This window comes from Terrapene carolina, unplaced genomic scaffold (assembly GCF_002925995.2).
Source record: "Terrapene carolina triunguis isolate 2854851 unplaced genomic scaffold, T_m_triunguis-2.0 Scaffold25, whole genome shotgun sequence".
Lineage (NCBI taxonomy): Eukaryota > Metazoa > Chordata > Testudines > Emydidae > Terrapene > Terrapene triunguis.
In genome coordinates, this window is record NW_020664376.1 from 863,201 (window position 1) to 885,017 (window position 21,817).

Below are 21,817 nucleotides of genomic sequence, written 5' to 3' on the forward strand. Positions count from 1 at the left end.
TTCACCCCCCATGTTTCATGTGTGGTTCATAATAAAATATTTGTTCCTGTTCATTACTGTTTCCATCCTGTTCTTTTGGAGGAGAGTCTGTCTGAAGGGGGGGAAGGGGCTTGGTAATTGGACAGGACAGTCACCTTTAGCAGGGTACAGAGGCAGGGTCAGGTCCAGCATAAGGACACATACACAGTGCAGTCACTGGTTACCCTGGTCAGTCTTGGAGGTGGTTTTCATGTTCTGGGGGCGGGGGGGTTGCTCTGTGACTTTGTGGCGGGGGAGGGCAGTTACAGATCTTATGCAGCGGTCCTTATCCTGGCTCACAGATCCACGCAGCAGGGGATCTGTAACCCTACTCCCCCTGCCAGAAAGTCACATAGCCGACACATACACGCAGTCCCCCCCAGGAGTGCTGGCAGGCTCCATTGAAATAACCAGTCCACCACTGCGGAGCCTGTCATTCCGGGAGTTTAGAAGCATCATTTGCATCAGAACACTAAACCCGCCCCCCGCCACAGTCTGCGTCCCCGGTTTAAAACATTCCCGCGAAAACAGCAATACAGACAATGGTGTTCATTAACAAAATAGAACTGATTTTATTTTTTGGGAAGGGGAAGGGGGTGAAGGGGGTATGTAACTGGAGAGGATAGTCAAAATGAACTGGGTAAAGAAACGGGGGCAGGTTCAGCTTTTCTGTACACAAACTGAAAAGTCACAGGTTGCCCTGCTCACTCAGGAACCTAGCTTTCAAAGCCTCCCGGATGCACAGCGCGTCCCGCTGGGATCTTCTAATCGCCCGGCTGTCTGGCTGGGCGTAATCAGCAGCCAGGCTACTTGCCTCAACCTCCCACCCCGCCATAAAGGTCTCCCCCTTGCTCTCACAGAGATTGTGGAGCACACAGCAAGCTGCTATAACAATGGGGATATTGGTTTCGCTGAGATCACAGCGAGTCAGTAAGCTTCTCCATCTCCCTTTGAGACGGCCAAAAGCACACTCCACCACCATTCTGCACTTGCTCAGACGGTAGTTGAACAGTTCTTTTTCTGTGTCCAGGGCGCCAGTATAGGGCTTCATGAGCCAGGGCATTAGCGGGTATGCTGGGTCCCCGAGGATCACTGTAGGCATCTCCACATCCCCAAGAGTTATTTTGTGGTCCGGGAAGTAAATACCTTCCTGCAGCCGTCTAAACAGACCAGAGTTTCTGAACACGCGAGCGTCATGAACCTTGCCCGGCCATCCGACGTTGATGTTTGTAAAACGTCCCCGATGGTCCACCAGTGCTTGCAGCACCATTGAAAAGTAGCCCTTTCTGTTGATGTACTGGCTGGCCTGGTGGTCCGGTCCCAGGATAGGGATGTGAGTCCCATCTATAGCCCCACCGCAGTTTGGGAATCCCATCGCGGCGAAGCCATCTATGATGGCCTGCGCGTTTCCCAGGGTCACTACCTTTGAGAGCAGTACCTTAACGATTGCGTTGGCTACTTGCATCACAACAACCCCCACGGTAGATTTGCCCACACCAAAGTGGTTCGCGACTGACCGGTAGCTGTCTGGCGTTGCAAGCTTCCAGAGGGCTATGGCCACTCGCTTCTGGACAGTCAGGGCTGCTCGCATCCGGGTGTCACTGCGCTTCAGGGCAGGGGACAGCAACTCACAAAGTTCGAGGAAAGTCCCCTTCCGCATGCGAAAGTTTCGCAGCCACTGGGATTCATCCCAGACCTGCAGCACTATGCGGTCCCACCAGTCCGTGCTTGTTTCCCGGGCCCAGAATCGCCGTTCCACAATATCCACATGACCCATTGCCACCGTGATGTCCTGGGCGCTGGGGCTCGTGGTTTCTGACAGCTCTGTGCTACTCTCCGACTTCAGGCCATCACGGCGGTGTCGTAGCCTCCTCGCCTGATTTCTCTGCATCTGCCTCAGGGAAAGGTGTATGATAAGCTGCGAGGTGTTGAGAACGGCCACAACTGCAGCGATGGTCGCAGCGTGATCCATGATCGCAGTGCTGTGGCGTCCGCGCTGTCACTGACCAGAAAAGTGCGCGAACTGATTTCCCGCCGGCGCTTTCATGGAGGGAGGGAGGGCGTTAGTGACGGATGGATGACGACACATTTTTTTACCCAGAAGGCATTGGCGGCTCGACCCAGAATTCCAATGGGCAGCGGGGACTGCGGGAACTGTGGGATAGCTGCCCACAGTGCACCGCTTCCAATATCAACGCTCGCCCCGTTAGTGTGGACTCACAAAGTCGAATTACTCTCCTTAGTGTGGACACACACGTTCGACTTTGCAATATCGATTCCACATATTCGATTTAAGTAAAATCGAACTACCCTCGTAGTGTAGACATACCCTAAGGAAGGGGAAATGAAACAAAGGTAAAGCAGGGGAGAAGAGAAGATAAACAATTGGAGAGCGAACAGGAGGGGTTAAGGAGGCAAAGAGCATAGTCAGGCAAGAAAAGGCAGGGGAAAAGAATTATGGAAAGGATAGAATGTTTGATAGAGAGAGAGAAAGACAGATGGTGGAGGTGGAGAGCCAGGGGAAAGTGAAGTTTCTTGCTCTCATCTCAGTCCTAACTAGACCTGAGTGAAAATTTTTGGTTGAATAGTAAATTTGTATAAAAATTCAGCTTTGGCACAACCAAAACACTTTGTAGATTCTGGTCTAATTAGGTGAATAGTTTCAGCCAAATAAAAATGAAAGGTGAAAGAGCTTGTTTCAACATTTTCTAAATTAATTGTATCAACATGTTGATTTGAAATGATGCTGGAAACATTGTTTCACCCAAATGATTTTTTTTTTTTCCAATTTTTTGTGTCAGCAGCAAAAACCAAAACTTCAGTTTTGGTTTGAAACACATTTTCTCCAGATATTCTGGTTTGGCCACTGAACTGAAAAAATAAATAAATTATTCTTTCAGCTCTAATCTTGACATCATTCAGGCTTGCAATACAGAAACAAAGGGGCCTCTCTTTCATTTAATCTGACTTCCCATGGTGAAAGATACTGGTTTTCCTTCTTGAACTTTCAGAATTGTGAGCCCCAGAATAATTCCCACACTGAGCCAAAGCAGCTAATATCTAGATTCACTGCTATATCTTCCAATCATTATTTACCTTGCCTGAAAGTGTTTTAAATACTGAGACAAAATATTTAGCAGAAGAGATGCTCAATGTGGGTGTGATCTAAAATCCTTTGAAGTCAATGGGAGTTGATTGACTTCAGTTGATTCTGTACCAGATCTGTTACAGTACAAATAACCATGTTATCGGAACACATATATATGTAATTATCATGCAATCATATGCCCTGCAAATATATTAGTGCATATAATACTTACTAATTGTGCAGGTTAAATAAAATCATTTGCATTTATAATTCTGCTAATTTTTTAGTACATGGTGTTTAAAGAACTTTGTATGCCATTATAATAATGGTTAGCAAAACAAAATACTATGTTGTAGAAAGATCTGAATCAAGTATTCTACCTACAAACAAGGGTTTTCTTTGTTTAGTTAACAATCAGCAATGAAGTTAACTAAGGAATAATATATGGTGTACATATGAATAAGTAGAAAACAAAGAAAAGCAAGAAAGTTCAGCTGAATTCTCAAGCAAACTTACAGGACTGTTTGAGATTCTATTTATTTTTACTGATAAAATCTTAAGTTTCCTTTTTGTTCCTCTCCTCCTTTGCCAGGAAGGTAACATTGGAGCGTGGCAGGAGGGGAAGGGTTAAACAAATTGCTCCTACGCAAATGACCCTTTATTGCAATTTTATTTATTCTCTTAAAGCTTAGCCAAAGCTCACTGAAGTCAATAAAAGTCTTTCCTAGGATTCTGAAAGGCTCTCTGCCCTCAGTTTCCTTGTTTTGTTTAGCTCAACCCCTTCCACTTTGTGTTCTCAGTATTCTGTTTTAATCATCTCATTTGAAAACTGAAAAATTAACTTTATATTAAAACTAGGTTTTATTGCTGAAATCCCTATAGCCGAGTTGGTCTTCCTGGCCCCTTTTGGAAGAGTAACCCAAGATTTATAGGGGTCATTGTATTTTCATTACAGCTTGAAGCTCTGTAGTCACTCAGCATATACACAGCACTGTTTCTCTCTCTTATTCAGTCTTTCAAGACTTTTCTCTACTTGTCATATAAATTAAATACAGGGCCGGCTCCAGGCACCAGCTTACCAAGCAGGTGCTTGGGGGGGGCACTTCGGAGAGGGGCAGCACGTCCAGCTGTTCGGCGGCAATTCGGCGGACGGTCCCTCACTCCTGCTTGGAGCGAAGGACCTCCCGCCGAATTGCCGCTGCAGATCACGATCGCGGTTTTTTTTGGTTTGTTTTTGTTTGGCTGCTTGGGGCGGCCAAAACCCTGGAGCCGGCCCTGATTAAATACAATTCAGAGTTTATGCAGCAGAAACCTGATAACTCGGGTTGCTTAAAATTGCTATTCTATTAACAGCTGTACTCCTGTGCTTCTGCTATGTGTTGTGAAATTCAATGTATTGAAGGTTGATTTGCACAAAAATTTTATTTACCAGGTGTATTCCTATCAAGTCAGCTTTCTATTTTTGCTGTAGTGGAATTTTATACTTGTGAAGGATTTATGGCTTCATTGGGTATTCATTTGAGAAGACTTTATTGTATTTCTGTGTCTATTCTGATTTGAGGCATTTCATATTTAAACCATTTTCCCTGGGTTGGTTGATTCTACAATATTTATTTGAATATCACGGATTTTCAAACGGTTACATAGTGTGGACTATATCTTAGAGAGAGTCTCCCAGCTCAGCTCTCAAGTGTGATCCCAGTCACCATTCCACGACTGCAGCAATTGGAAAAGTAACATTAAGAAGGGATTATTGTATTATAATAGCCTTTAATAGGATAAGTGAGGTATCCTTTTTGAAAAAGTCTTTTTTCTCTTTGTTTCATTTCTCTCATCTGCTTGCTCCTGGGATCCCCACTCTTTAGTTCTCCTGAACATTCATCTTCTACTGGTAGTGCTTGCCAGATTATGAACCCTGAACTTGCACTGATGAGCGGTTCCTCACATGAACAGTCCCATTGACTTCAGTTAAACTACTTGCAGAATCAGTTGCTGCTCACCATGAATAAAGGCATCACAGTCTGGCATTCTAGGTGAAGGTGAAATCAGGATTTCTCTCTGTATTTATCACACACTAAATGGCATGGGAAGAGTGCCTGACAAATTTTGTTTTAGGGATTTTGTAAATATAATAAATAGAACCTTTCCAGGGCCCTCTTGCGCTCTCTCTCTGACGGCTCCTGATGGTCTCTGGATGCTTTCCTAGCACAGGTCCCTGAGGGAAGTTTCTCTTCCTTCTCTTCAGTAGCTGCTAATCTGGCTACTTGTTTCTAGGGCTGGACAAAATCCAAGGATTCCATTTTGTTAAAGATTGAGGTTTCAGAATTTTTCATTTTGCATTGGAGCAAAAATTAGAGCTTTCAAATTGTTTCTTTAAAAAGAATGATACCCACCCTTACCCTAATTATCAGGCTTTTGATTATTGTATCTACCTGGGATGGGAGATTCAGGTTTAAGTCCCTGCTCTCCCTGATTCACAGTAGGGACTTAAACATGGCTGACAAGTGTCAGCACCACCAGGCTACAAAGTCAGACTCTCTCTCACCCAGTGGACTAGTTCCACTTGTGTTAATATTTATGGAGCCAGAGAGAGCAGAGACACAGGCCTCGCCTTGTCCTGAGAAACCTTTCTGATGACTGTTTCATCAAGGGCAGGGGGGAGAAGGGATAGCTCGGTGGTTTGAGCATTGGCCTGCTAAACCCAGGGTTGTGAGCTCAATCCTTGAGGGGACCATTTAGGGATCTGGGGCAAAAAAAAAACCACTCTGTCAGGGACAGTACTTAGTCCTGCTAGTGAAGGCAGGGGACTGGACTCAATGACCTTTCAAGGTCCTTTCCAGTTCTATGAGATAGGTATATCTCCATGTTATATTTCTGTGAAGAGTTTTGATTTCAACAGACTCATTTTCTGACAGAAAAAACATTTAGTCAAAAAATTCCCAGCCAGCTCTTCTACAAGGTACCTCTGACACCTGCAGAAGCAGCTGGAAATGAGCAAGCGCCAAGAAGCACTTTGTGATTTGCCATCTTTCCACTGACGACTATGTAATTGAGCTAGCTATTTATGCCATGCTCATCTATGTAGCACCCAAGCACTTCACCACTGGCATGTGCTCCATGGACCACACAGTCCAAAAAACACATGGTTTGCAAAATACTGGTTTAGATAAATGGAGATAATTTGCAGCCTCTAACACCCTGTCAGAGCCTAAAATCTATAATTGCTTTATTAAAATCAGCAATTGTGTTGGCTTGGCAGACTAAAGACATCTGTAACAGATGCCAGCACTATCAATATTTCATAATATTGGGTTTGTGCCAAGGTTTAATATATTAAAATGAGATTTTTTTGATAGAGAAAAAAGTATTGTATTTCTAAACTGCCAAAGTCCATCAACTACCTGTCTCACCAGGAGGGGTCAACACCAAACTGACTAAGTCAGTCTAAAAAGGCTGATTTCAGGAAAGACTCAGTCCACTAGTCCATTAGGATTTTGAGGCATCCCTTCTGATCTCTGCAGGTTTGTCTGGAGAAGATGAGGCAGATTAAACATCTGTCTAGATAGGGACCTTCTTCCAGGCACTGAAGATATGCACCTAACATGAAATCCTGGCCCCTTTGAAGTTAAGGGTGTGAGGTCCGTCCCCCATAGTCTGGGTTAGAACTACTGTCTGGGATTTAGAGGACCCAAGTTCATGTCCTTGCTCTGCTTGATTTAGAGCAGGGACTTTGATGTGAGCCTCTCATATCCTAAGTGAATGCCCTCACCACAGGGATTTTGGCTATTGCGGGGGTGGGGGGGGGTGTGTCTCTCCCTTCCCATCAAAACACAATTCTGCAAAAAGTTTAGGTTTTGATGAGTAAGCATTTTCTACCCCCGCGCCCCCAAAACAACAAAAATAATTGAAAAATTTCCAGCCATCTAACACAGTGGTTTTCAACCTTATTTTTTTGGGGGGTCCCTTAAAATTTTTTGAATGGAGATATGGATCCATAGGCTGAAAACCACTGATTTAAACCCACAAAACCACAGGCATAGGCAAAGGAAGTTTTGAATGAAAAATTGACTATGTACAAAAAGGAAGTGCTGAGGATGCAGAGGCCCGGATTCAGCAGACTATCCCTGTTCAAAAATTCACTTAAACATGTGTGTAATTTTAGGCTTGGGCTCATGCAAGGAGACTCAAAAACATGCTTAAATGCTTATTGAATTGGGCCTGAGTGAGCTTCAAGCTGAAATGAATTTGAAAGAAATGTTTTAAAATCTTGCATGTAGCTGCCAATCCTGCATTGGATCTGTGTGGACACAAGATTCCAGCCACATGGATTCAATTACAGAAATTGTCCTTAATTCCTGTGCTTCAGTTTCTTCTTTTGTAAAAATGGGATAAACGCGTCTCATCTACTGACATTTCAGGGCCAATTCTCACTGACACCACTTCCTTTACACTGCCAGAGTGGGTAGCGTAAATGAGATTTGAGCTCTAAGACTCTTGTTCTGAGCAAAACGGGTGGAATTTTTCTTTAAACTTGCAATTTTTTTGCCCTCTATCAAAACAAACAGGGAAAGCATTATGTAGATTCAAATACCACGATATAAGCTCCTGGGGGCAGGTACTGGTTTTTTGTGCTGTGATTGTACAGCAACTAACACAATGAAGTCCTGGTCCATGACTACTAGATGCTGCAACAACAAATAAACAAGATGGAAAGCAATCTAAAACCAAACTTGTGCATGATGGGCAAATATTTTTATACAGATCACTTACCATAGGCATAACGTAATATCTGGCACTCTTGTCGGCAAGAGAAAACAGATTTTCATGAAGCACTTTGATGTATTTGTTAACTGACCCTGTTTCCCCCTTTCTTTAATTAGAAATTCAGTTCTGGTAAAGTGCATCATTTGTTTTGGTTTTTTACTTACGAAAAGAGGGAAAATAGGATTTTTAAGCAGGCTGTCACACACAATTTGTTCACAGATAAATACTGTACATTAATTTCATAGCTACCTTGGAGCACTAATTTAAAGACACCATGATAAATTGCTGCAGAACCCTTAGAATTTCAAAATAGCGTAAACATGTTTCAATGGTCTGTTAGAGCTGGAGTAGGGTGGGGGGGGGGACAATGTGGGTCCCATTTGTTTCTTTGTTTTCCTTCACACCTTGTTACACTAAAGACTTCTCGTCATCTTCCTGCCATTAAGAAAATAATCAGTGAGTCAGGATGCAGCTGTATTTCTTCATCAAGATACAATTATATAAAGGGAGTGAATGACAAGAATGGAATGGACTTTACAGTGCTGTTGTCAGTGTTACTGTTGTTGAAACTGGGGATAGAATGCTGTGCAGTGATAGGATTTGCTCTCTATCTATGCCGTGGCATGGTGTTAACTTAGAACTACATTGTCCAGGTGCATAAAGCTTACTGTATGGCCAGTGTTAAGCTGCCTTTCCTTCAAGGAGCATCAGGGAGATGTGGCTGAGGCCTGCCCACCCCTGGATTTGCTCAGTGCACTAAGCCATTCAGAGCTCTGGGCCACTTATTGCTGTCTATACTCATGAGTAGAGCAGGCAAAATCTTTTCAATTACTTGTGTTTTCATTTAAAATGCATTTTTGGGACCCTAAACTAATTCAGCATGTAGTTTTGGTTAAATTTTTTTAAATGTCCAATTTAAATTTAATTAATGGAGATATCCCCATCTCCTAGAACTGGAAGGGACCTTGAAAGGTCATCAAGTCCAGCCCCCTGCCTTCACTAGCAGGACCAAGTACTGATTTTGCCCCAGATCCTTAAGTGGCCCCCTCAAGGATTGAACTCACAACCCTGGGTTTAGCAGGCCAATGCTCAAACCACTGAGCTATCCCTCCTGTTTCATTTTATTTCAATTTTGATTCAAAATAGCAATTGAATTTCAAATTTGTTCAATAAAAAACCACACACCATAAAGGGATGCAGAACACTTGAATGGTCACATCTAAATAAAAACTAGGGGGGGAAATTGTTTCAAATTGACCAAAACATTCAGTCAATTTGAAACAAACTGAGTATTTTATATTTGATGGCAAAAAATTAACAAAATTTTAATTCCAGTCAAATTAGATTTTTTTTACATTTTGCTGTTCAACCCTTAAAACCAAAAAATCTGTTATTTGCTCAGGTCTACTCATGGGCTTTTCCAAATGCAATTAACATACTTTGCTATTCTTAATCAATGAGTTCTGCTTCGGTCTCCCATTATTCACCTGTCACTGGTTGCCAGTGGTGACAGCTGAAGCCAAGCCCTCATGGAAGAGGCAGAGAGATGCCTCAGGATGCTTCATTAGCATACACATAGAGCCCTAATCTCAATGCTATCCGTCATGCTGAAAGAGCTAGCAGAGCAGTGTTTCTGGGTGCTACTGGGAGCCCAGTGCAAATGGGACAGCTGTGCAACCTATTCCTACACACACAGGTGGGTGAATAAGTTTCAGGAACAGAATTGTGAGAGCTGGAACCAAGCACTAAGGGGAAAAGCAGAGACATGCTCTAGGCTCCTTCAGCCAGAGAGTGACAGTGAAACTAGAAACAGAAAGGATTTACCAGACTGCCTGCTGCCTGGAATAGGGTTTGCTACGTAGGACTTTGCAGAAGCTCTGAGGGAAGAAAGAAACCTTTTTGGGTCCTTGTCACAGGGTCCACCCTCTGGTGCCTGTGCCCTATGTTGGCTGGTTAAATAAGTAGTCCTCATGTCTTTTTCCGTGCTTCACCCTTGTGTTTTTATTTACAGTGCAACCCCACTTTGTTCCCCTAACAGTAATCCACCTTTACACCTGCCCCAGGGTCTGCTGGCCCATGAGGCTCCTCTCCTTGGGAGGGGAGACAGATATATAGGCCTCCTGACTGGGCTTTCCTCGGGGCTTTTATAGCCCTCCTTTTCTAAGCCCAGCTGCTGGCATTCAACTCAAGTCATTGCTGTGAGTCAGCCCTCATTAGGGCCTGCAGCTGGGCCCTCTGCTGGCTGCTCGAGGCCCTGCACTTGGCCTCCTTACCAAAAAGCAGGGCTTAGCCAGCATTTTAGCAGGGCATTTAAGGGGTTTACCCCTACCCTGCTACAGTCCTGCACAGCTATCATGAGGTGTGTGTGTTTTATTTAAACTCTTTATAGTTCAGTTGTCACCATTCACCAAGACGTTTACCCTCCTGTGACAGGGTAAATCAGCCACCAAAGGGTTATGGGCTACCTGCATATCACCTGAACTAGCAGGAGGAAGGAGAATGTCTTTCCAGGAGCTGAGAAGGGTCAAGGGAGAGGCCTCTGCAGACTGAAGTCTGTACTGTTCAGGGGAATTACTGTGTTTTGAACAATAAATTATGCCCTGAGGCAAGGGCCTGAAATGGACATGGGCATGGTGCTGCTTCTCTCCTGGGCTGGTGAGTAGCCCACCAGCTTACTCCTCTCCTTCATCTGTCATAGGCCAGCTGTATAACCTGGAGGATAAAGGCAAGGAAGAGTGCTTGGGAGTGTGTTTGTTGACTGTAGTGGACAGAAGAATCATTGCAGTGTTCTAGCTGGCCAGAAAGAGGGAGCTCTATTGCCTGCAGTTCTCTTTAGAAGACTTCCCTGGTCCTATCTTATTAGTGTACTTCGTTTTCTGGCACCAACTCTCTCACATCAGTTAGTGTGTTGGCACTTAGGTGCTGGAGGGAATTCTTGGAGATGCCGGTGTTAAAGTTGTGCTACCCCACTGAAGGGAAGTGATTTCCTTGCCCCTCCCTGGATACTGCTAAAAATCACACTGCCAGACACATAGGGCTCATAAAAATACTTCTAAAGTGAGAAATATTTATCTTTTGGAATAAGCCAAGCTGCATGTTTCATGTATTTCCATAAATTTTTCTAGGACTGATAGTTCAGATCCCTACAAGGTTTCTACCCACACACTTAGCTTCAAAGAAGACAGGCTGAACACTGTATAACATACATTTCCTGCACAAGTGCAGCTTCTGATAAGTTAGCCTAGTGTTGCCTCCCTTTTTGATTAGGAAGAAGCATCTATGTAAGCAAAAGAAATCTGCAATCCTTTACTCAGCCTTGAGCACAAGGGCCGCTGGGATATGGACTTTATTACAAGTTGATTGGGGGGGACGGGTGGGGAAAATTGTGTGAGGCTCTTATTAAAATTTCAGCAGCCCATCACTGTGTTTGGGGAATGGAAATTTTAGAGTGCAGAGAGAGTCCACCCTGGAAGAATTAGAATTCTTCAAAGGCGAGACATGCTGGGAGAGGTAATATCTTTTATTGGACCAATTCTGCAAATTTAAGAAGGCTATTACTCAAAATTTGGCACTTCTGCATTGACCTGGGCAACATTTTTGGGACACAATTTTTTCATCCAAAAGTATAGATTTAGGTTGCTGTGTTGTTTGCAAATTCATGCTGATTTTGGCTAATTGGCCAAAACAAAGTGAAAGCAAAAATGTTTTGGAAGTGTCCAAATGAACCATTCCAACATTCTCAAAATGAAACATTTTCATTTTTCAGGCACCATTCACAGAGGAGGAGCTGCCCACCCCCTCACCCTAAACCTTTAACCCAGTAGTGAGGGCACTCACCTGTGGAGGAGACCTAGGTTCAAGTTCCTGATTCCACCACTTTCCCTTACTATCAGACTATAGAGTCATTCTCACTCTCTATCCAATGAGATCTTTAAGTATTTTATACAAAGTGCACAGCTTCAGGAGGAGAAATTAAAAGAGCCTGACCCCAGAGTACCCTACAGGCCAGGATTGAGGGCATTTACCTGGGAGGAGGGAGCACTACATTCAAGACTCCCATGGAAGGATTTGTACCTGTCTCTCTGCCCCCACCTGCAGGTGAGTGGCCTTACCACAGGGCTAAGGCTGATAACAGGGCACCACTAGTTCCTTCTCCTCCATTGTTGTGAAGATAACCCTTCATTCCCTTTGATCTGACTAAAAGATACCCAGAACATTTCATTTAACACCTCCCCCCCCTGCAATTTGTTTATTTTATTTCAGACATTCCAGAGAAAAATCAATGTACACAGCTCTACTACCCCCCTACCACTTTCATTCCTCCCTCCCCCACAGGTAAATGCATAGGCCCCAAGTGAAATACACAATTTTCATAAAGCATGATTCTACAAATTCTGGTTAGGTATCCTGATCCTAGGATTCCCCACACCCCTTATTGAAAGGTTTATGATTTCCTAGTTTTGACCACTCATTTTCTGAACATCTACAGTTATAAAACATTCAGAGGGAGAATCCACTGATGTTAATAAATGATTGATTTGGAAATTTTGCTAAATTGACTCCAAAGACATGTAGATAGCTGCAGTCTGAAAATAATCTTTTCTGGACCTATAGTTCTACAAGCACATATTGAACATTTTGCGTGACAGACCTCTATAATAAAGCAATATTATGGGCACACATTCTCAAAGATAGCCCTTTTGTTGTTTTTTTGTTTCCATTTATAAAACAGTTGTACAAAGTATTTTTTCCCCTCACAAAAGTTCTGTACTTTTTTTTAAATTTCAGTTTGACAAAAGTTCTTGCTGCATATTCATAACCACTTGTGTCATGATGCCAACTGCTGAATCAATTATTCAGTGAATACTTAGCATGACACTTCAAGGGATGTGATGAAAGTGCTGGAGCTAGGCCCTATTTTAAGATCTTTCGCTAATGATTGCTAGAAGTACATCAAGGAACATTGCACCTCAAGAGAATGTATTGTACAGCAAAATGAGCTTCAGTAGGAAAAAAAAAAAAAAAAAAAAAAAACTAAAATTCCTTTTTTTCCTCATAAGTAACAAGAAAAAACAAACTAATTTAGAAGTCCTTTGCTCTCCTGCAAAGATGACTGGTTTTAATAGTGTCAATAAAGGTATGGAAAATTCATCTAAGAGCAGATACCCTGGTATCAGTATAAAAATAGCATATTAGGGTTCCACTCTGACCAGAACCCCCTTCCTAATATACCTTTATTCTATCTCACTCAACCTTCATGTTATTTCATAAGGGCAAAGAAATTAGACATTGAAAAGACTTGTTAGACCATCTGGTCCAAACTCCTGCTAATGCGATGTTCCCTGCAATATAATATATCCAGTACCATATTCAAGTGCTTTGTCCATTCAAGCTTAAAATGTCCAGAAACTGATCTTTCACCATTTCCCATTGGAAGCTATGGCACATTCTAATAAACCTCATTGTCAGGAAAGGTTTCTGATATACAGCTGAAATTTTCTTTAATTCCATCCCTTTGTGTAATTCCTCTGCATCCATGGTGCCTACATCTTTCAAATACTTAAAGACTTATGTCCCCATTTGCTCCTTAACTAGCCTATACATACTTAGGCCAAAATGGATGCCTGAAGTTAGGCTTCTCAATAGAGGTGTGATAGTCAAAAGTTCTGAGCACCCACTAGGACTTTGGTACGATCAGCCCAATTTAGTTTTCTTTTATAAGGCCTGAATCAACAGCCATTGATGTCAATGGCAAAACTCCCATTGAATTGAATGGTGCTGGATCAGGCCTGCAGTCATTGTTGCTGCTTTTCTCAGAGCCTTCCTTTCGGTTTGGTCTGTTGTACATTTCCTGCTGCATACAATGTCAGAGGAGAGCCAGTAACAGTACTAATAAAACAAAACCACCAAAAAGAGTGCGAGTTGCTAGATAAGGTTTTGGTTAAGGGTTGGTCCTAGATCTTCTCTTGACCTAGTTGCTCATCTCTCTCCATAACGGATTCCCTGCCTGCCTCATGTCATCCACCCTTTTTGAAAACCAGCCCACATAAAACCTCCTAGTTAGCTGCCATTGACATTCAGAAAACCTTCATAATGGTTTGTGTTTTAGTCCCCACAATGCCTCCTCCGTATATGAAGTTTCCTTGCCACCACCCGCAAGTGATAGTGCCCAAGGCAACAACATACAGAAGCACTAAAAGAGTCTATAAGTAGATGCATTAAAAGTAGAACTGGTTGAATTTTTCCAATTTGGGGGGGGGGGGAACCACGTAAAAGGGGAACAATTTTCACAATTTTTTTCACCAAACGTTGTCCTATTTATTCAAACAGCTCTAATTAAAACTAGGGGAAGATTATTGTGCAAGAAAACCAGTTTGGATTTGGGCTTGTGGAGTAGGGGAGGATGCAAGAGTTGTCTTGAGGAAGAGAATCAGCAGCACCAATATTGGTAATGGAAAGATGCTGAAGAACAGGAGAGGGATCTGTTTAAGACAGCTGCCTTTGGGAAAAAGAAGAGTCTTGAGACAAGTAACCAAAACTGAGTGCAAAATCTTAATTGAAACATCTGGTTTGGACATCTGTGAATGCCATGGTCTGGACTGCTTTTAATGGGAATCAGATATCCAGATCCTTCAGGCAGCTTTGAAATTCTCAGCCTTGAATATTTTCCAGTCACTGACAACCTATATCAGTCCTGCTGCCTTTAATGCTAACAAAGGAAAGGTATAAACCATGTGAAGAAGGTAAGTTTAAAGGTTCCACTATCCCTAGAAGTCATCAAGAAAATTGACTAGAGGCATCATCAATAGTTTAGGTTAAAATCCCTCATCTCCAGTTATAGGGAGTGGGAATGAGCTCAGTTAATCAGAAATCTGAAACTTCCAGTAAAAACACTCAGTTTCAGAGAGTGCTAACAACAACTGTGAATGAAGATGCAGAAAATCAAATCAAACCTGTGGTCACTATTGCTATTCTTTTAGAAATGCTAGCATGTCAAGAACAGTGACTGTTTTTCTCTGTGACTGGAGGTGAGTTTTGAACACTTTGAAAATTTATATTGATCAAGCCACCAAACAGTCTACCTATCAAATGATGGCCTGCTGATATTTTAACAAGAGACTCCCATAATTCCCCCCGTCCCAACCCCAATCCCCCAGCCTTAGCCTCTTGTTGGCCCAAAATAGGAAACAGTCAGAGGCCTTTTGCTAAGAAAGTCTCATATTCCATCATGTTTTACTGTGTATTTACATTCAAGATTAAAAATGCTATCAGTGAATGAGCCTGGTCGCCTAACAGTTGTGTTATCCACTGTCCTTTGTCATGAGGTTAAACCCCTGAGGTGAAATCCTGGCCCCACTGACATCAATGGCAACAAAACTCCATTGACTTAAGTGGAGCAAGGAATTCACTCTGATCCTTGGCTTTTGCTCCCATGTTTGAGAGAGTTGGAAGTGCAATGGAGGGAGACCATTCATTCCTGGGGGAAGGATCTCAGAGGCCATTACAGACAGTTAAATAGTAGTGCTGGTGGATCCTGAAGAGAATTTGGTACAAACCTCTTTGTGGTCCTGATCCAAAGCCTGTCAGTAGAAAGCCTCCCATTGACTTTAATGGGCTTTAGATCAGCTCTGTATGCAGAGCATCACGGTAGGGAAGCGTGAGAGCTGTGCTAACTAGAGTACGCATACGTGGAGGGAATTAAAGAAAATATAAGTAAAAATTACAGCAATGGGTAAAGAGCAAGCTTTTCATCAGCAGTATGTGTGGTTCCATATTAGTCCCTTTATCATCCTCCGGTTCACAGATTATGCCCCATCACGGAATACTGGCTACTCATTTCTAATACAACCTTTACTTCTAAGTGCACTTCCCGCTGGGCCTTTTTGATTCCATGACTTATCAAAATTGATATTAAATAGCAGGTTAGCTACCTCACTGATATTATCTAAATAAAGAAAGGGAACTGGGGAAAAAATAATTTCCCAGAAAGCTTGAGGAGGATGGTGTTATTAGCGCCACATAATTATACATGATCATTCCTTAATCTTTTGTGACTGCAGTACTTGATATTTAATGAAGCAGGGACAAATATTAGCATCTGTAGTGAGGGGAGTGTGCTACTTTTCTTGCTTGCAATAAGGAGCAACAGGCCACTGATGGGCTATGTAATGGAATTACACACCAGCAGAGAAAAACTAGCACTAGCTGTAACAGGTTAGTGCAGACAGAGATGAGATAATTACTACCAAATGAGTACCAGAATAATAAATATTCACCAGGGAGGCCACTCTGAGACCATGACAGGCTGCAATGCAGAACTAACGAGCAAATCCCGGCTAAAATTCAGCACTATTTAGCGGCAAAATGGAGATTAATTTGCTTTTTTGTAGGGCAGCAGCTATTAAAAACCTCACAGAAGATATATAGTGAGGCAGCGATTGTAGAAAGGGAACTGTTTATCACTGTATATCATTACAGTAATGGCTAAGACCTTTATTCAGCAATTGAAAGAGGATATTAATGATTAAAAATCATTTATAAAGCACTTACATTAACACTGTGCTTTACAAAAAGCAGATTAAGATGTACTCTCTCCCCTGAAGAGCTGACAATCAATGGAACAAAAAAAAAAAAAAACTGCTCATTTTACTCTCAGGAGCAACCCAGGAGCTTTTGGTTACTTGTCTGAAGCACATCAAATTGAAACTGCCAACCATCTGAGGTCCATCCTATCACAAGACCAGTTTTCCTACTTGCTGTTACCAGGAGTTTAAAAGCCTTCCCAAAATCTTGAACTTTCCTTGTGGTAGATGGTTCAAACACCCAGGATCCCCAACGTTAAAAAAATAACTAAATCTAAAATAAAAAGATTCTTCCATTCCCCAGTTTTTACTTTGTGTGCAGTTCCATCTTTTCTAGCTGGCATCAGTAGCAGGCCAGGAGAATTAGTTACAAGTTGGATCAGAAAAGGCTTCAGATAAGTTGCAGTTGAAGACAGCCTTAGTGGCTGCTTCAGAACTGTAGTAAACTCTTTGACCTGACTTTGGCCAATGCAGAAAGATGGGCATAAGGTACAAAATTCTATGCCACCTTAAATATCACTATTTAACACGGCTCATTTTGGACTTCTGGGAGACACTAGCGGATGGTGGCTGCATAGCTTTACAGCTCCCTTCCCCACCTCCTAAAATCCACAACCATCAGCAACTGAATCATTTTTTTGTCCATCCAATTTTAATCAGATCTTCCTGTACAATGCTTTTCTTTCAATTTAGTACCATTATGGATGCTCTCCATCTCCAGACATTCTACAAAATCCTAAAAAAGCAGATGGCTGCTTAGGGAGAGGCTGCCCTTCTGAGACTTAATGAAATCAACTGGCTAAAACTAATCTCAAGTGAACAGACTGTCTTGAGAAAAATAGCTGAGGCTATAACTGAGATTGAAAATATCCCTATTACACACCAAGCTAATTTGCAAGGCGTGGAATCAAGACCAGAGGAAGTGGAGAACAGAATCTCCTTCCTAGAAGATACAGGTGAGTACTATGAATATAACTGAAGAGCAATAGGAAAGGACTATTACAGCACTGCAGGTTAATGATTTTGAGGGAAGATTAAGGAGAAGCAATCTGAGTATTGTGGGTCTCCCACAGGGGCTGGAAAAAGGGAGGCCAGTGGAATTTTTATCCATCATGCTGTTTTTGTCTCTGCTCCTGATCAGAACTCAGATATTGAGAGAGCCCATCACTCACTTGCACCAAAACACCCTCGGAAAGCAAAGCCCCAGGCCATAATTATAATATTGTATTTTTAAAAATCTTAAGGAACTCATTCTTAAAAAAGCCTGTGAACATAAAACCCTAATATGGAAATTTGACAGGCTGATGTTTTCCCCCAGATTACACCAAGGATGTGGTTGAAAAGAAGGCTACATTCAATAGATCAACAGCCCTAGCCAAAGGACTTCATTTCCTTCCCTGCTACTTTCAAAGATGCTTAGTTTTAGGATAGCAGAAGGGGCTGAAAGATGTCTGATCTCAGAACAGCAACTGACCCCCTGCAGAAGATACAAGCAGGATGCATTAAACAACTTTACCAGATCAGTCACTGCAGTGTAGGAATTTGGAATACAAGCCCACCATTTTGTCTCCTCCCTTTTGTAGTTTTATTTCTTTGAACTTTGCTACTTGCACCAGCAGAGAAGTGGGTGGGGAGAAAGATCTCCTCTGATGGAATTTTGACCTTCCATCCAGACTCAGGAAGCAGCTCTAGATGCTGCTGTTGCCAGGTTGGAGTGTTACAATATGGACACACCTGGTTTGCCTGAACCTACCCTCCCCACCCCATCTCCCCTCCCCCACCATGATTCCAGTGCACCCAGAGTATGTACCGTCCCCATGATTCAAGTGCACCAGAAGCACATCCAACCTTGAGATCCTGACTTCAAGCAAATTGCCTCACCAGACCTGGGGACTTTTTACTACCATGGATTGGCGAGGCTCAAAAAAGTGTGATTTTTGTTTTCTATTTGAGGCACTCTCCCTCCTGGCACCTTTTCCATCCCTGCTGCCCCTCCCCCTTTAAAAAAAAAATCTTTCCCTTCCCTACCTCTGATTTTACTTTGATTCATCCCAATATAATTTCTTAGATTCTAGGTTTACAGTAAATCTGGAAATATTCAATCCATTTGACATAAATGTATAGTTATAAGAGCTACCAGATGTAATGAAGATTTCAATTTAATGATTAATCTTTTCAATTCCCCAACTGTAAAGAAATCAGATCCCCTAAAATCCTATCCAAAAATTATTATTGCTGGCTAGGATTCTTCAAATTATTGAGAATGTGTTTGAAAAAAAAAAAAAAAAGACAACTGACAGTCTCATGCTATCATATTAGTTCAGATGCTTTTCTTTAGTTTTAATTTTTGTTAAATGAGTTGAAATAAATGTTCTGACGAGTTACACTGCTGATGTAACTATTGGGCAATGGTGTTCACGCTATAATCAAGCATGGACAAAGCTCTAGGGGGCAAAGTTTAGGCAGCACTGTTCTGCCAACGAACCCTTATCTGCAAATGATCCAGTTATGCTAAAAGAAAGGTATTTAAACAATCCATATAACTTTCTTATATATCCACTATAAACTTGTTAAGTTTACAGAATCCTAGATCCGTAGGGTTTAGAAGGGACCGCAAGGGCCATCTAATCCAGGGATCTCAAACTCAAATCACCATGAGGGCCACATGAGGACTAATACATTGACCCGAGGGCCGCGTCACTGAAGCCTTAGGGTACGTCTACACTTACATCCGGACCCGGATGTAAGCAATCGATGTTCTGAGTTCGATTTATTGCGTCTGGTTAAGACGCGATAAATTGATCCCGGATCGATCCCGGAAGTGCCCCGGAAGTGCTCGCCGTCGATGCTGGTACTCCAGCTCGGCGAGTGGAGTACGCAGCATCGACGGGGGAGCCTTCCTGCCGCGTCTGGACCGCGGTAAGTTCGGACTAAGGTACTTCGAATTCAGCTACGTTATTAACGTAGCTGAATTTGCGTACCTTAGTTCGAAGTGGGGGGGTTAGTGTAGACCAGGCCCACGATATGTTATAATAGCCCTACAGAATATACCAGCTGAGGATCTGCCCCAGCATTTCTAAACTGCCATAGCTCCACTGACTTCCACTGACCTCTGACAATTTACACCAGCCAATGATGTGCCCAGCTGTATGCAGTGTTCATGTTTAGCCCTAAGGTCTAAAATTGCCTCTCTTTCTCTCTCTCACTTGAGGCCTTGTTGGAAATGGCCCTGAGAATCAGACCACAGGATTCGAAAAGTAAGTGACTGGAAGAGTAACTAAAAAGCAGAATGAAAGTGACTGGGAGAATGGGAAGAGACAGAATGAGGCAAACTCACTGACATGGGGGAAGAAAAGAATTGAGTCATACAGAAAGAAGAAAGCTCCTATCCTGTTCCACAGAACAGATGGATTTAAAGTAACTAAAATCATTCACAAGAATGAGTCCATTTACCTCCTTCGTTCTGCTGCCCCAAGAATCTCCTCAGTGCAAATTATATTCTTTATATCCCCCGCTAAATTACTGCTGAAGAAATGCTAAATGTAGCTGTGCTGCAAGGATCTATTAATTTATATTTTACCTCTTCCCCTTCCCACCCCCATTCCAACCCCTTCCCCACAGTCCCCACCCCAACTCTGTCCCCTCCCTGCCCACTCCATCCCCTCCCTGCCCCTATTCCAACCCCTTCCTCAAATCCCCGTCCCGCCTCTTCTCTGCCTCCTCCCCTGAGTGCGCCACGTCCCTGCTCCTCCACCCTCCCTCCTGGAAAGTCCTAAGTGCCGCCAAACAGCTGTTCGGCAGTGGGAAGCCCTAGGAGGTAGGCAGAGGAGCAGGGATGTGGCGTGCTCGGGGGGGGGGGGCAGGAGGAGGGGGGCAGGGGAGCTTGGCTGCCAGTGGGTGCAAAGCACCCACTAATTTTTCCCTGTGGGTGCTCCAGCCCCAGAGCATAGTCCATTCCCTGCCAAGATGCAGGATTTGTTGTGTCTAAACCATCCAGCCTCCTTCTGAAAACCTTCAGTGAAGGAGCTTCCATGATATCCCGAGGTTGTCTGTTCCATTGTCCTACTGTTCTTACAGTTAGGACGTTTTTCCTGAGATTCAATCTAAATCTGCTGTGCTGTAGTTTGAACCCATTGCCTCTTGTTCTGCCCTCTGTAACGAGAGGACAACTTTTCTTCATTTCTTTTTTAATGGCAGCCTTTCAAATAGTTGAAGATTGCTATCATGTCCCCACTTAATCTCCTCTTTTCCAAACTAAACATACCCAGTTCCTTCAGCCTTTGCTTGTATGGCTTGCATTCCATACCTTTGGACATCTTTGTCACTTGCCTCTGGATCCTTTCCAGTTTCTCTACATTCTTTCTATACAGTGGTGACCAAAACTGGATACAGTGCTCCAGCTGAGGCCTAACCAATGCTGAGTAGAGTGGTACTATCACCTCTCGTGATTTGCATGCTATGCCTCTGTTAATGCAACCTAAAATTGCATTTGCTTTTTTGCAACAGCACAGTTCAGATGCTAACCTTCTTTCCCCTTTTTGTTGTTGCTGTGAATAGTGCAGAAACCATTCCCTCACTTGATATTAGACTACTTAAATCTACACTATCACACTACATTGGCTGCTGTAGTGTGTCTGGTGAAGACGCGCTATGCAGATGGGAAAGCGCTCTCCCGTCAGCATAATTATTCCACTTCAGCAAGAGGCGGAAGCTATGTCGGCAGGAGAGCATCTCCTGCCAACTTAGCGCTGGTGTGGACAGCACTTAGGTCGACCTAACTTGCATTGCTCAGGGAGGGTGGTTTTTTCACACCCCTGAGCAACGTAAGTTACATCGACTTAAGCGGTAGTGTAGACAAGCCCAAGGTTAGAGGGAATCTAGTGAGAATAGTGAGTGACAAGGCCACCCATTTATAACCCTCCTAGACGGAGGTCTTATTTCCATTTGGATAAGAGTTATGTACTTTTAAGTGATCTGTGGTCAGTTTTGACCAGTGAATTTCTCTCAGTTTTTCTGTTTCCCACATTATCCCTATCTTTTACCTTTTGTCATCTGCTTAACCTCTCCCCCCTCAAGCCACCAGGCAGTGAAGGAGAACCCAGATATATCATTCCTAGATCTGGAACGGACAATGGCCCAAGCCATGATGCTATTTGGGCACCTGATAAAGAGACATTTGACCCAAACACTCCTTAAGGCTAATAAACTGTATTTCCTGGAACATCAAAGGGGTGAATCACCTGATAAAAAGAAGGATTATAACCCATCTAAAAATAATGAAAGCAGAGATCTTCCTACAAGAAACCCACCTTAACCATTTTGAGTCAGAAAAATTTAGGAGGGGGTGGATGAGGGAAGGGGTGTT